General features: G+C 41.0%; 1 pseudogene; it reads right to left on the bottom strand.

Annotated features, from left to right (window-relative positions):
• Positions 1–7528: 7528 nt before the first annotated feature.
• On the bottom strand, positions 7529–14197 carry LOC126567533 (uncharacterized; annotated as a pseudogene).
• Between the last annotated feature and the right edge of the window lie 2992 nt (positions 14198–17189).

Here is a 17189-nt window from a genome sequence, read left to right as displayed (position 1 = left end):
ACAAAAGTTTGCTGTGCCTGCAAGCTGCAAGATGTCTGTGCGTTCTGCGCACGGCATCAAATAAAAACTTTGCGTGCTGTATTTTTTTCGACATAAACAGACTATTAAAGCCCAGCATATGTGTTTTTTTTTTTACTTGTATTTGTTAGGATTCTTCCTAAATCAAACTCAATCTTCATTCACTGAATGAAGGTGATTGTTTTCACTGTAATGTTGTGTGTGTTTTTTTCCATTCGAGGGAGTCAGATAGCTTTCAGGTGGCTGAATTTGCAGCCACCCTGGTTTGGCCACTGTGAGCACGAGCCAAAAAAGAAAAAAAACCAAAAACAGACGCATGGCCATTATTTGAAATGACCTTTTTCGACGCAGTTTACAGACGCATCATTTTCATGCTGACAGATTTTACATTTTTTTAACAACAGTTTATTTGACGGGCTGGTCCCTCGGGAAGGCAGGATTTGATGAGGATGGGCAGCTTTTATTTGATAGTATGTTTAGACAGTTTGGAAAGAAAAAAAAGTACGCAGTAAAAAAAATTTGTAAGCTTTCTAAGAGAAAGCTATGTGAAAGAATTCTCGTACCATTGCATATTGGCGTGGAATTTTCGAAGACAAGCTCATTCAAGTCTTAGTAATACGCATGTAAAAGCAAACAAATTTTTAATTTTAATCAGTATTTCAAATACTCAATGCTTGATTAATGTACAGCAGTCGACATTAAAATAATGAAAGTTTAAAATTTTTACAAATTTCGGTCGCCAGCCGGTTGCAAGCCAAGGCTCAGTTCAAATCTCCAAGTAAGTGTTGTTGATACTCAGAAGTGTCTTTCGATTGGCAGCATGATTTGGTAGATCTTTAGGCCAAAAAAAGATAGAGAGATAGGTATTTTTCAACTATTAGAGTTTACGCAATAATAGTTTTCAACAATAAATATCAAGACAATCAAATAAATAGGTGTATTTTATTTTAAAAGTGAGCAAAACGACGTTTAAACTGTGTGAAACTTATATGATATGGTTTGATATCTACTTTTATTCAAGGAAATTCAAGGCTCATGATTAATATGGCTCATACTGTATAAAGTTAAGCTTTGATTGATTTTCGTGCACAGTATTGTAACTGAAATTGTGCTGAATGCTTATCGGTTTAGTCAACATAAGTAAGTCTAATTTGAATGCAAACATAACAATTTAAAATAAAAAGGATATGATCTTTCCTTTCGTTAAACGAATTGTATGTGAATAATATAGATTTATTATAGAAGTAAAAATAAGTATAATATTTGGTAATTTGTAGAGTTAAACAACTCAAAGCCATGTTCATAGTTCAAGCTTTCGAATTCAGTCATATTTCATTGTCCACCACTGTAGAATATTTCAACAAACAAAAATGGAAGGTAATCGTTTTGATTTAAAACGGAAGGAATCCTACAAAACTACCATCAGCACACGATAATAATCATCGCTCGCAAGCAACAGTGAATAGAAACATTATCCAAATGACCACAGCAGAGAACAGCCATGCACGGCCATTGCATAAAATAAACTACTTTATATTCCCGCGATTCGCTCCAGTTTTATCGATTTGCTCGATTATGGCTCGGATCAGAACGCGTCCTTCCTTTATGCTTTGCTTTACTATAGCCATTCGCTTCCATAACTGTTTCCAGCCATGGCACAGCACCGAACGCAAATGGCGCTCAATCCTACAGCAAACATCGTTCGTTCGCTCGCTTGCCTGCGCTTGCCTAACCTATGGCGTATGGGATCGGATTTCGGATTCCCAACACAAAGCGCGGATGCAAATTTAACGTTCGTCTTTCCCCCTTTTTTTGTTTGCTTTCGTTGTTTCAGTTGGTTCGATCCCTCCATTTTTATCGTAACCGGCCATAATGCCGAATCGAATCAATACGGTGGCTTACGCAAAAACCTCCGCCGTATTCATTTCCCGCCAAAAAATGGCTTGATTTTCTCCCTTTTTCGGTTGGGAGTTTTGTTGAAAACTGTCCAACGACTAGGGAGCGCATGGGAAATGCAAAGGATGCGCGGCTTTATCCCTTTTATGCAGCCATCATGCCAACGGATGCAAGGGTGGTTTTGTGCATAATTCGAACGGTCATCCCGTCACGGTTAGGTTCAGCAGCATGCACGCACACACCGATACGAGTAGAAGCGATATTTTTTTTCCTGTTCCCGGGATAGTTTGCTGCTGCCGTTGGGCTGAGTGAAGGATTCTCCGGCTTTTTGCTGCCTCTGGCCTCGTTTGGCGTGCAGCAGTTCTGTTTCCGCGTGCTGCTGCTGCATCACTGTTGCAACCACTTCACCCGGGTAACCGGGTGCCGAAAATTGCGAGGAATTGCGTGAAGCCGAAAATGAAGACAGCAGCAGAACGATCGAAAAACGAAAACACGGGGAACGAAGGTAGGGCAAAGGTTACGGCGACAGATGTTGCCCATTCCCGGAAGCCCAAAAGCAGGCCCCTTCGATGCAGGCCGGTGTTACAACGCATCGACACACTCACACAGTCGTAGACACGTGGTTGAAAATTATTTTTTCAAAAAGTGAAAGAAAACTCCTTTTTTCCAACATTTTTCATTCTGTCCCTCGTAGATTCCCCCATCAGTTTTTGGATGGATCAACATTGACAGTTCTGTGACTGTGAATGTGCGTGAATAGGAAACGCAGGGGGACACGTACGTGGTGCATCGCGGTGCACACAGCCAAAGTTGCCACTGTCGTTTGTGGTAAGATCGATTCACTTTTGATGTGTTTTGCGATCGAAACGTGCTGATACGGTGGCCTGCCGAACCACGATCATGTTGTGTGATGACCGTTGATAGCGCAGAACCGTGACAAATAATTGCCGCCGGCTCAAGTGGCTGGAACGCTAGGATAGCGTTGTGTGTGTTTGTGTAAAACATTAACAAGTGATAGGGAGATCATTTCTTATGGTTTTGTGTATCATATACACCTGGGTATAACAGTGTTATGGAGTAACATTTAATGTACAAAAATGTAAGAAATAAGTAAAAAGTCAGCAAGTAAACAATACAATATTTTAATTAAAACACAAAGCAAGAAAATCTTCAATCCTAAGGATAACAAAATAGTAAAGAAAAACAATAAACAATATTTAATTGAGTAATCAACAAAACAGACAACAAAGACTACCAAGAGCATGCAATAAAAAGCTAGACAAAAATTCTGGATAGCAAACAAATTTAAATCATTATGCTTAGAGCATATTCATTCAATATTTGCAGGACATAAATTGATTCTTCATAATGAATCAATCACACCAAACATTGATCACTTCTGGTATCATTACCAGAAATATATAGAAGCAGCTTAACTCACTTGGGATTCGGGCATAAATTCTACTTCATATGTGTTATCAAGAACACCAAATTAATATGTAAAACTATTATTAGATCTTTTCAACGAACGGATTGGTAACTGGATGATGACGATACAGATAGAACTCGAAACACTGCTTTTACCATCTGTGTACCATCTAAACATCAAATTCTTCATTGAAATATTTGTACGATTTTTGAAAAAAAAATTGAATATAATGTCAAATACATCTCAAGTACAAATTTGAAATTCAAGCATGAAACCCTTTTTAAGATCGGCTTCAAAAAGCAATCATTGTAACTGAAATACAGCCAAAGCATGGCATGTATTTATTTTATTTTATAATATTTAGTAAACACCACAAGTGTTGATTAAGAAAACAAACTTTACCGGACATTTCCTCTATGGACTGTGTCTTATCCTGGGCATGCTTGGTAAGTGAAGATAACAGTAATTTTCAAAAGATTTTTATAAATTTATCTTTTTTATCGTTTATTTTATAGAGGCTTTGAGAGGCTGAGATTATAAATATCTAATATGGCGGCTCTCATGCAGTTTGACAGGTGACAGGATTGTCCCGTAATCGTTGTCTAGATTGCAGGTGACTCGGTGTGTCGTGTATCCATGGCGATCGAACAGGATGTGGCGGACAGTGATGTCAAAGCCCCAGAAGCTGCAGAGTGGAGGACTGGATTTGTTGAGGATTTAAGAATGGCTCAAGCGTGTGTGTCCTATTCGAAGACGGGATAGGACACGATGATGGTGGCTGGATTAGACACCTTCCTGATAAATATAATTTAAATTATTACAGCAAAAACAGAAGTGTATCACAAATGAGTATAACAGACATTCAAATAAATATGACAGATGAAAAAATTTAAAAAAAAGAAAAAATCATATTTACTGCACAGGGATTTGTCGACGTGGTGAAGATGTTGCGTTGAGGCACATGGTACTGAAATATACTCACATTTCACTTGAGAAGCATCTAATTTGATGATGATCACTGATGTATCTCACAAATTATTCGGTAGAAAGGCAAACACTTAGTTACAAAAAATCAAAAGTATTCTTAAACTTCACGAAAAAATATAGAGAAAAAATAAATCCCACTTTATTAACTTTTTATAATTCATTTAAACTACAAACAAACAGAGGTGTACGCCTTTCCTTTCGGGCATAACTATTGGTCACATCAATCAACCCTTAAGACCTTGTGCTTCTTGCTTGAATTTCAACGGTTCGAGTCCCTTTTGATCTTGCACACAACACCAGGACCCAGAAAAAAAGGGTACTTCAACAATGAAACTGTACACACAAACCCAAAACATGTACAATTTTCTGCTTAACGATTGTGTCGTCCTACAAGAAGAAAAGAAAATTGTACCAAATTACTACAAAAATCAACCCAACACACAAAACAAACACTAACGTCAACCCGAGCACACACTTATGGGATTAAATTTTTTCTCTCTCGCTCTTCTGTTTGGTAGGCGTACTTTATAGGAATTAAAAAGAAACGCAAGAAAAAAAAAGCTGTGACGCAATTCTTCAATCAATCCCTTTCTCGAGTCGCACCAAAGGAAAAGGATTTGTTCGCAAACGTTTCTTGTTTGATGAAGGAAGCAAAAAAAAATGCGCCCATCATCGTTTTCATCATCAACAGAGCGCCGCACCCGCTAAACAATCCCAGACAAGGGGTTTGGGGTCGAAACGAAAGAAAGGGAAACCGATTCCTTAAGCCCTTTTGCCTCCCTCCCCGTCCGAGGGTTTAAGCTGTTCGGAACAGTTCAAACATTAGAGGTAAAAAAAACCTCCCAAATTGTTGTCAAACAAATCTGCAATTGCATCCTGTATCCCTTGCATCAGGAACCAATTTCGCCCTTTCTTTCACTATTTCACTCCCAATCCCAATATTAGCAAAGCATTGAAAGGTTCGCTAAAGGATTTTTTTAACCTTTTCCTTTAGCGATCTATGTTTGGAGATTTTTTTTCCCGCTTCTTATACTTGCTAGACGCAATTTCTTGCCAAAACGAATCGGCAAGGACATCGATCTTGTGTGCGGAAAAAGGCTTTTGAAGCACGACCCGAAAGGCGGAGAGCAAGATGATTGAACGGGATTAGACCGATCCTGGCGACATTCAATCGGGCCATTTCAAACACACACGCACCGGGAGTGGCTGTTTCAGAGTTAAGAATCGATCCTTTTGGTGATCGGTAATTAGCAGGAAGAAAATTATAGGGTTCACTAGCACGACGCCTTGATGTCGTGATGATCCTGGCGGCAAACCCGGCCGGTCGGCAAAACAACGTCGGATCAAACAAAGGATGAAACCGATTCCGATCACTGTTCGTGAACTAATTCTAGCACTGCCGCCTAAGGATATTGTGGGCAAGAAAACGAGGTATCCTTGTTGAGTTCTTGCCAGTTTCTTGAAAGTGAGAACCCGATCGGACGTATGTGTTGAGACAAATAATTAAAGAAAGCACCACCTTGCTGGACAGGTTAAGAAATCATGTTTAATCTTCGATCTAATTTTTGGAATTTTCCGAATTTGGAATTCGGAAAGGATACAAAGGTACTAAAATTTGTTCAAACACTCAACTAGTCTCACGCATTTCTTTTATTGGCCACAGGAAGGTTTTGAAGGCAACCAAAAAACCCCCGAAAGGTGAGCGATATTTCACATTCCACTTCCGGTTCGGTATTAGTTGCCCAGGAAAAGGCTCCTTAAACTCTGGCTGCCCAGCAGCAAGAGTTACAAATCAACCAAAGGTTTGAAGTCATAAATTCACCTGTCGTAAAGCCCTTTCGGGACGGTGGTTGTTTAGTGACCCAAAAATCATGGAAGGGTAAATAGGAAGCTTGTGCCTGTTTGGTGGGAGAGGATCTTAAATTATAATTTGCCATCGAACCGCAACCATAAACCTTCGGGTACGGAATAAATGTAGTGTAGCTACCCTTTTCTTTTCCCTCCACGAGCACACCTTTTTTCACGTTATCCTTGATCGCGTTGGAGTCCGTTTTTGCTTTTTTTTTTTGGGAATTCAAGAAGGTCAGCGAAATGGTTTCGGTGCAAGTTCAAAGCCTGGCCGGGAACCCTTATCTTCTTTCCAGTCTTTTAATTTCAGATAAGCAGGTTTGAATAAATTCAACGCTGGGTTTACGCCTGGAAGGGTCTTCCAATCCTGCAGGACCAACGCCACCCTGTGCGTTGACTTTCCTTTTGCGGTCGTTTGGGGTTTTAACTGGCGTTCGTTAGAAGGCACGTTTTCGGTTAACCACGATAAGGATAAACCCGTTCCGTTGATGACCCTTGAAGACCGGTTGCGACTAAGGACGTACCCCGGCAAACTTCAGCGAACCCTTCGAAAGGGGTGACAAGTTAACGTAGATAAGAATCTCCACGGGCTAGGTGGAGACGAAGTATTAGTGAAGTGGTGGAAATTTATTCAGTGCTTGAAACGAAATAAAATGTCACCCTTTTACTGTACGAGACCCTTTTCTAAGGCTTGCTTTTGCTTCGTTTACCGGTAATCCTGTGTCGAGCGTTTTCGTACAATGTGAGCTGGCGTAGATCAGAGATAGCAACACAAATCGATTAACTTGTACGACTCCTGTTACGTGAGTTTTATTTTCCTGAAGAAATGTTGAAGGTAAAAGTGAAAGGCTACAGTGGGATCGTTCGCTATGGTGCGAAGGGAAAAGGATTAATAAGGATATAAAAATGTGGAGTCATCTGAGAACCACGTGTCTTCTAGTGGTATGTTAATGGCGACAAATGGAAGACAACTGGAATGGGAATTTTTATAAGGACATCCAGAGAAAGGGTGAAAGGAATTTCTAATTGCATTTATGTTTTATTCAAGAAATTAGGGACTCCATTTTTAAGCGGTACCTCTGTTTAATTCCAATGTCTTATTCTCGAGGTACTAACTAGATCTGATGGAAAAAGCAATAATTGGACTTCGTTTCTGTTTGAGAAATCTTTTTTTAACGTTTATTTCGTGTGTGTGTGTGTGTGTGTGTTATAAATATACAGTAATAACATAATAACAAGTAACAATTAAGTATATTTGCATTAATCACAACATCGTTGCTTCCAGCCATATGGATGATATAATTTGCAAAAATTCTTAAAACTATTGTTCTATGCGTCTACGTCTACGTTCTATACGTCTAGAATAGGAAATTAAGAGATTGAATTTGAAGATTCAACCCACCATAGTCTCGCGGAAGAGTTAGCTGGTGTAGGAGTACTCTTATTCCTCCACTTCCATCCCAAAGGAAGCTGCCGATAAGTGAGGTGATCGTAGCGATATCCATCGAGCGAGCACCACAGATCGACGCAATGTACCATACTTTGGGTAACAGGAATGTGTTTAGAAGTGTTATTTTTTGACACAGATTTAGGTTTCTAACCCTGTGGTAGCGTATCAGCTGCCGAAACACTTGCATAACTATATCCCAGTTGCTGTTCATAGCTTTGCGTACATCGTTAGAAAACAAAATTCCCAGCAGTCGAAGACGTTCTTCGGTGCGAAGCCAAGGAATTTGCATCTGGTTGGCTGGCGTTGTGTGTCCTACGTTCAGTGCTATTGTTTTGCCGAGGTTGAGCAGAGCCCCCGAGCTGATACCGAATGATTCGATCGCTTCTCTTACGCGCTCTATCTTGGTCACTAATGAGATATCGTCGGCATATGCATTGATCAGGTCATCCTGATCGTTGCAAACGAAATTTACTTCATTGATACGTCCAGTGCATCAGTGTTGTACAATCAATTTAACTTGTAACTGAAAGACACCGGGTCTTTCCGGTGGTATAGGCGACAACGATGTTGGTCTTCAAACAGCCAAGACCGGGTTTCAAATCCTATCCGGACCGTCCCTCCGTAGTGAAAACTGACTATCCAACTACGTGGTATTCGGAAGTCTAGTAAGCCATTCAATGGCCGTCGTGACCCTTATGGTCGTTCAGTCAAGAAGAACTGAAAGACTACCGGAGTTATATAGCTATAGCTAAACGCCCTCCAACTGACAAATCTTTCACGTATACCTTAATATTATTGAAGACTCATCAACATTTACCCCAACGGTCACAAAATATGCCCTCAAATCCATCACAACCTAAGCACAAAACTCCACGATGCAAGAAAAAAATGCCACCGGTCCCGCAACAAATTGAGCAGTAAAAAGAGAAGCCATTTTTCCCCGACGACAATCACCATTGGACTTTTGTCTTTTTTTTGGAGCATCCACTTCTCCTCCAAGAGGCGGCAAGAGAGGATGTTCTTACATTCATTGTCTCCGCCAGGATAAAAGTACATATTCTCCAGTGGAAAAATCACATCTGAAGCTTCCAATTGACGGCGCATGAAAAAAGTGCTCCCCGTAAAGCAATGCTCTTGATTCATTTGCTAAGCCGCAATCGATGAGATATTGATGTGTTTAGCAGAATTGTGGCCCGTTTTATAGACGTACCAATGCCTCCAGTGGAAATTCTTCACTTATGAAGCATTACTTACGGTCGGATGAAGTAGCCAACGACAAAACGTTGTTGAGGTTGTGTTTCATCAAGAAGTACCAATAAAGAAAAAGGCGAACGTTCCTTTCTCCAAGCAATGCTGCAAGCTGCAAAGACGCTCTCTAGCAGACCATTCTTCAAATGTTCATTATTTGATTTCATATTTTTTTATTGGATCTCCTACACCGCGTGGAAAAAAAGGCCTCAGCATGTTTGTTTGTTTGATCGAGGGCACATGGCGTCGTGCAACGAAAAAACCGCATCGCGTAATTTAAAACCGTTCCGTTCGTCTGGTGGCAATTATAAAAAGTAAACTCAACGCTTAAACACACAGACACACACAACACACTCCCCGTGGTGCATTTGCACTCTGTTCCGTTTGGTGCAGTTTGACGCTTGTCAGTTGTCCCCCAAGGTTTGGTGCATTTTCCTGGAAGAGCATGGGCGCGCGCGCGCACATTCAAGCACACGCGAAAAAAAAATGCTCAGTTTAAAATAAAAAGTGAACGCGACTCCAAATTTCATCACATAGCACGTGGAAGACATAGGCGGAGGCTGCTGTTGTGCTGCTGCTGCTGCTGCTGCTGCTGCTGCTGCTGATGGCCTCCAACCGGTGTATTTACCTTGGCGCGACGCTTGATGATCGTCGTCGCCGCAGCTGTTTCCTACCAGCACTCGTGCTGTTTTCGCTTTCATCTTCCAAAAACAGGCAAATGGGAAAAAGTAAAAACAGTGAAACTATGAATGAAAATATTAGAAAAAAAAACACACACACACACACACTCGCGTACACAACGGAACTAAGCTGCGTGGATTGCGAGCTAATTGGAAATTAATCACGGAACCTCAATTTTGCGTCTTTTTTATGAATCAGTCGAGGGAATAAAAGCCAAAAAAGGCAGACAAATGCACTCCTGACATCCTGACGATGCCCACGACGCTGAAATTAATACTTTTCCACTTTCAGTTTTTCTTTTCCACTTCAACCATCGGAACTAGTGTAATGTCAAAAAAAAAAAAAAACGATGCAGGATTTTGGATGGAACAGTTCGAGTCGTATCGATCGGAGTCCTTTCGGTAAGTAACGACTTCCTGATGTCCCGCTGGGCCTGCCGGTTTCGTAGCTTCCTTTAATCGATCGACGAGACGCACCGAAAACGCACCGTCTCCCATCGTGCATGTGTGTAATTACAACAAAAAAAAACGGCCCACCCGTTCGAGGATCGTCCCCGTTATGGATGCGGCGACGTATCGAAACCCCGCCGCTCCGGAGAGGCCGAGATAATTATACGGAATGGGCGCATTTAAGGATTAAAACGGCACCGAAAGAACACCAAGAATCTGTTGTGATCAATCACTTTCGATTTTTTTTTTCGTTTGGTACTTAAGAATCGGTAAGAAAAAGGGCTAATTGGTGGTTTCAAATTTGAGTGAAGAGCTGTAGAGAACTACCAGGGTGTTCTGTTAGTTCGTTATTATTAAATTAGTAGCTACTTGTTACTCACCACTGTAGAACCAATATCCAACGTAATTGAATTATACAAGATGTTTCTGTTATCTGAGGATCAGAAATGGATTGCCAATGCTGTATTGTATTTAATAAAAGTTGCATCAACCAGAGTTTATCTTTCTTCCACAAAATCTTCTTTAAAATATAATCTTTAAATTTAAAATTAAATTAAAATCAATTGTTTGATTTCCCGCCCTGCTGAAACCAATTTGAAAAATCTCACTTTAAACGTTTAAAGAAGAGCTTCACAACACTGTAAGACATTGACCTTCCGTTGATGGTATCAATGAAGAGAGACTGTCTCTCGTCATGGCAATATGCGAAGGTTGGTACTTAGTTTCTTGTTTGTGTTACTGCCCTAGCTTCGCCTTAACCTTTCTTGTACTGTGTCTGTATAAACAACACCACCTCCAGGGTAATATTGAAATACGACCCATAACGGGGTGGAAAATACATTTAGCAACGCTGTTCAGTCTTCCAATGGCCAATTTTCCAATTGAGAACAAAATAATATTCATTACAAATTGCTTTGTTTGAATTGAACAAAACACTATTGCAACTACAAGCAAGAGAGCATCATTTGCAAGGATTTCAGATGACACTAGAAAATAACACATCGTGACTGATAGCAACGATTCATACCTCAAGGATGCTCCTATAATTATAAAAACCATCTGAGTTCCAAACCATGCTACTGAGTTCTTAGTGAAGTACCCTTTCAGTTTCGGTTATTGTGAGCGTTTGATATCCACCGAAGACTTCTGACACTAGTTCTTGGGACAAAACAGCCTCAGACCAACCACAGAAACAACAAAATAATGTTTTACCCTGAAAATTCTCCACCACACACTGTTTAAGGCTCTAAAAACTACTGCGGAATACAAATAAAGAACGAAATAATTATATTTATTTCAGTATATCGTCTTCATCACATTACTAAACTTCAAAGAAATTGTCTACTAATAACACATGTTCATTACTTAATGCTTGAATAAGTAGCAGGTCTTACGAGGAGTCAAAATTGCTCAAAAACCCTCCTATTATTTTAAATTATCATTTTCTAACTAATTCTGTAAGGTGGTCTTACTGCATTTGCTCCAAAACTCGAGCATTATGTTACACAAAAACAGTGAACGGAACATATTTATCCCTTTTTGCATTGATTTTCGTCGCACAGGACATCCCTAACAAAAAACACCTGACCCTCACACTGCGGCAACCATGCAACCCTACTAAACCCGTTGCTCCGAAACTTTCGATCCATCGTCAAGCGGCCCCCCCATAAACACCATCCAGAAGCTAGCAGAAAAACTCTTTAGTTTTACGACGACGCACCTGCCATTTTCCTGCACGGTGCCACTCAATTTCTTGCGGCACTTGATGCCACAATGAAACTAACAAACGTCTCATAAAAGTACCGCCCCAACCCAACCACAAAGCGCCATAAGTGGTAGTGCCAGTGCTTCCTTTTCCTTAACCACCAGCCGCATGCAAGTGCTCAGATAAGGTATAAAGTTTATGATATTGATAAAATTTAACCCGACCTACACCGGGACGGAAATTCGGTAAAAGTGTCGATCTCGCATCGGAGCTCGGTGCGAGTGGTGTCCGTAACGCCCGCGCTTTTGGGTTGGAATTTATGAATATCGTTCCGTTTATCACGCGACAAAGCCGTAAACCGTCGACCGAACGAGCGAGCGAGAGATGGTGCAAGACGATTGCATGGGCGCAAGGGTTAGGTCTTCAGGACGATGTGGCAGGGAAGATCGCGAAACGGTTATTTACGCTCGAAACGCAAAACGAATTTACGGGGGACACAATTTACGGTTATGTCGCGGCTCGCTGACGGTCTCTTGTCAGTCAACCACCGAAATTGGTCGGCAAGGTAAAGGCGACCTCACCGACGACGCTTACACGTTGCCACTGAAAGTGTGGGCCGTGAGGTTCTACCATATTTGTTACCTTCCCAAAAGGATCCCATTTGGGGCGTTTTCTGGTTAATGTTTTGGAACCAAGTTTCGCTCCCGCTTGAGATAAGATGGGTGTAATTACCGTGTAATGGCGTTAATTAAATGTTCCTGTCAGTTGTGTCCTCGCAGGGAATGTTTTTTCGAAGTGGTAACACATAGAGAGGAATATAGAAAGTGAACAAAAACGACTCACAACTTTGTGACACCTTGACATGCCAGCACCGTAAATAGTTGCGGTTTCGGTGGAAACCTCAACTTGTGCACTCATGTCCAATGGAGAGACTGTGTGACATCGGTTGTTTTATAACGATTTTTTGTAGGTGCAAAAGAGTCTTCCGTAAATAGTTAAACGCTTTTAAATCGTGTACGAAAAATCGGTCTTCAGTCAAATAGCAGTGGCTTAGCTGTAAATTGGTGGCAGTTTTACCCATACATGGTAAACTCAACAAAGGGATGAGATTTCCTTAAACAACTTAGAGTTTCCTTTGGCACCAGCACCTAATTAATTTCAATTCTATGAGCGGAGTATCTTTTGAAAAAGGAACAAAACAAGCCTCATAGATTATTTTAACGTACTGCAATGGCAAATGAAAGTGTCACTGTTTAAATCCGGCAGTAGTTGCTAGCGTTGTCTTCTAGTCTACAAACAATATCCTGGAACAACGACAAACGTTTCCCTAAAATACTATAATTCTACAAAAAAAACTTTTTGAGCGTATTTTGCGATAAACAATTGAGAGTGCATCAACATTTGCTCTAGCGGTAATAATATGCCTTGTAAGACATTCGTTTGCCGGCGTGACCTAGTCAGTCGTTAAGCCAAGCAGTGAGAGAGAGATTCAAAACGAAATTCGAAACACAAAAATGCAACCACAACCTTGTAAAATATCCAAGCTTAATGCCGCAAGCCACGAGAAACTATCGAAACCGGATGCGGAACTGTCAATAAATCTGCGAATAATGATTTAAGCGTTTCAGCATCACAATTACTCACGAAAAACTAAAAAAATTCATCTTAAAACCTGGTTTTAAAAATGGTCCGGAAATACTGCGGACAGCATTTAGAGTGAGGACCCAAATGTCTGTTGTAACACATACGAGACAGTAGACATTTTGATGACTATGTTCAAAGAAGTTCAGGTCTGGTCCAGTGGTAGTGGCTTCACAAGGCTTCACTCAAATCACATCCATGCTGAGGAGAAACTCTCAATCTACGTGACCATGTAAGCCATTGATTAGCCGGCAAATACAAATTTTCAAAGCAGTGTATGAGCTTTCGACGTCATTTTGAGAATAATATTTATTGAGGCCCTTGTCAGCAGCCGTTGGCTGGTTCAAGTGAAGTTAAAGAAGTGGAAGGAGGACTGCTGCCCAAGACCGAGTTTCCTGACAACTGATAGGCGACCTGGCCATGTCAACGAGACCTGCTCTATCCTGAGCAGACCATGAAGAAGAAGAAGAAGTACAGAATCTATGCAAAAATCGAAATTAAATTACTATGTAGCAGCAATAAGTAAGTCGTGGATAAAATTTAATGACTGCTTGTCAAATATAAGAGAATCTTGAGGATGGATGATCCCAAACCATTCGATGAGGCAATTTCGTCAGTGAAAAACGGTGCAGAGCGAAATGGTCTGTCATGCACCAAGCGTCATCCCGCTAACCGTTTTCACTGTCAAACCATTTATATTTAATTTTGTGTCATACTTTTTGGGCTGCTGTTTTCTTACCCCCTCCCCCCCCCCCCCCCCTCCGAAAAAAACGGCTTAACTCGTCCCCGAAAAACGGCACGCAAATGATCATTCCGATCGCAAATGTAACTATTTCGCCTGTCATAACAACACTCGTCACCCGCGCGGCTTTACGACAAGAAACTCAAAAAAAGGAATAACAAATGTGCAAAGAAGTAAACAACCACTTCGTCCGCTGTCACAAACGTGGTGTGCTGAGTGCGTTTAAACGGTCCACTTTAGTGTGTCTGTCATCGCGAAAGTTTGCCTTTTAGTAGATCGTTTAGGTTGTTAATGTTTACGTGTTCGTGTGTCTGTATGCATCTTTGAGTAAAAATAAATAACCCGTCCAAAAACTCTTTTTTTCCTGTCCTCCCCCGCCTTCTGCATTACTCCACGCTGAGTGGTTATTTTAAATTACTAAAAAGAAAACCAACCACGAAAATATGGTGCCCGTGACAGCTTCGTTGTGCCGCCCACGGCAAACATGGTAAGGGATTGGAATTTGTTTCCTTTTGTTTTCCTCGTTTTTTGATTCACACACTCTTCTAAATGCAAATGAGATGCGGAACAAAATAAAACCCCTTCGAAAGCGTGTAAAAAAGGAGTAGCTCCACCTCTTTCGGGATGCTGGCAACCAATCCTCGGCGGGACTTTTGGGAAGATAAAAACGCGCACCCGCGAACCAGTTAAAGGTGGGTAGTTGCGTTGCTTTCTGTTTTTTTTTTTGTTTGCCCGCCCGTGTTAGACGACAACGTGTCGACGACATTTATGTTTACATATTTGAAGAAATACGGTGCCCGTACGGGGAGGGTTTGTCGAACGTCTGCCTGCCGTGCGCTACCACACACGCGGCCTGTCGCGTGTCTTTGCGCTTCGCGCTGGGGAATGATCTTTTTTTAGACGGCGTGCGTCTTTGTTGGACTCGGAACCAAAAAGGTCGGTGAAATCGAGTAAAGCTGTTGGCCAAAAGGGGGTACTACAAGACTGAGACAATCCCGTTTGCTAGGACGCACTAATTTGATATCCACAGCTAGTTTAATGGACAATGTTGCAATTTTATGCCTACATATAGAAGTGCTTTACTTTTTCTTGGGATATTAGTCAAACACATTGGTATTATTATCTTGGAGAATCTTGGAGGTTTTTCGACTTCTTTTTTCGAAGAACTGGAACCAGTTCTTCACCCTCCTAAAGGTTAGCATTAAAAATAGCTCCCTACAGAACTCTCCTCCCGATGGCCATGTTCGCCCCATGTTTGGGGTTAATGGAAAAGGAAATATGGCCACACACCAGTGTCCCCGAGGAGTGCATTAACTCCTATCCGCGGGTGCAGTGTGCGTGTTCATGTGTTTTTATCTTACCCGAAGGTTTTATTTTAAGTTGTGTGAAGCTGAAACAAAAAACCTGCACCAACGGTGGCAGGCCAGTCGGTTGCACCACAACAGCTACTACCGCCATCGCCGTCGATGAAATGTGGGATGCATTTCTCAAACCGCTTGGCTTCAACGAGAGTTGAACGACACACCATTTTATTCCCTCGTAGTTTTTTCTTTCGATTTTCTTTCAGTGTTTGGTTGATTTCTTCGAACGGGGGAAATAATTTTTGTTCTTTGGGGAAGAGTGATTCCCTGCGCCCTTACGCGTTCTCGCACCGGTGTCTGTGCGTGACACGCACGAGGACACTCGATCGAGGAGACCGCAGAAGCCCGAGAAGCCGGTATGTGTGCGTATAAAAAATGGCCTTTTATTCCGATATTATGTAAATACGGTCGGCCACATATATTATTTACAGAGGCATACAACTGCGCACCAGCAAACACCAACAAGGGTGATGGATATTGAAATAAATACAAGCATTCCTTTCCTGTTCCCGGGATGGAGCATTTTCGCGGTGGATCACAGCATTCCGGCACTGAAATCGGATAAAGATGATTTGGTTTCTGTTTCCGCCATCCGTCTTGAAGTGGAAGGTTCTTCTTTCTGGCCTCCGCGGTGGAATGCAGAATGTACCGAGGAATGCGTGTAGTAGCCGATAATTTGTAGCTGTTATGATCGTCTGGCATACTCGATAAACTCACAATAATCGAGCAATCATGATAAGTATCGTGCAGACATTAGCAACGCGGCTGAACGTGGTTTCTTGTGCCGGGTTATAATTCAATTTGTAAATCTTTCGCTACGGTGGAGGTTTTTGGGTGGGTTCACTTGGGGCTTATACGGCGGTCTAAATTAAGCGAGTGACATGGTGCTAGCATGTTTATTATCTTGTATCATTATCTAGATAATGTAATTAGCCCAAAATCACATGTATTTTGGAAGTACTTGGGGTCGAAGTGTAAAATTTTTGTTGTGGTTGATTCAAAAATGTATGTTAAAGTAGCATTATTGTTTGTACAACATTTATAAAATTGTTTCTGTTATAGTCTTTAGTATTTCATCACAAGTGTCATTTCTTTTCTTCACAATAGTGCTCACAATAACTTCTTTTTCCTGGCGTAGCGACATTTTATGATCACGCCGGCCCCAAAATCATTTGCTAGACTTGTCGATACCACGTAGTTGAATGGTCATTCCTTACAGTCACTCAGGATGGAATTTTAACCACGCGCCTGCCGTGTGAAGGACGTCACATTACTTGCTAAATCGTACATCCACTGGAAAAGTTAAAATAAAATCCGTTAAAGCTTTAATAAAAATTGCAATGATCAAATTCATTAAAGAAACCCATTTCCAATCACAAATGACGTATTTTACTCAACTTTTTTCCCCAACCTGTAGAATTAATTTCAATTGGGTTTCTTTATTCCTTTATTTTTAACAGTCTATTTAATGCTATTAGCACAAGTTAATTATAGATCAAATTATACTGTAACGTGTACATTCTTTGTACGAGGTATACATTTCGGCATGAAGATTATTTTTTAACATTTTACCGTTTACTTATAGTGGAAACTATCTATTCAACTACGTGATATCAGTAAGTTTAGTAAGCCTTTTGATGGTCGGCGTCATCTAGAAGATCGTTAAGTCAAGAGGAAGAATAATTATAAATATTTATATCTACCACTAGCATGTTGATAGTAGTTCACACATGT

The sequence above is a fragment of the Anopheles maculipalpis genome, chromosome 2RL (assembly GCF_943734695.1).
Source record: "Anopheles maculipalpis chromosome 2RL, idAnoMacuDA_375_x, whole genome shotgun sequence".
NCBI classification, from domain to species: domain Eukaryota; kingdom Metazoa; phylum Arthropoda; class Insecta; order Diptera; family Culicidae; genus Anopheles; species Anopheles maculipalpis.
Note: the sequence above shows the minus strand (reverse complement) of the source record. Positions and strands in the feature narration are given on the sequence as shown.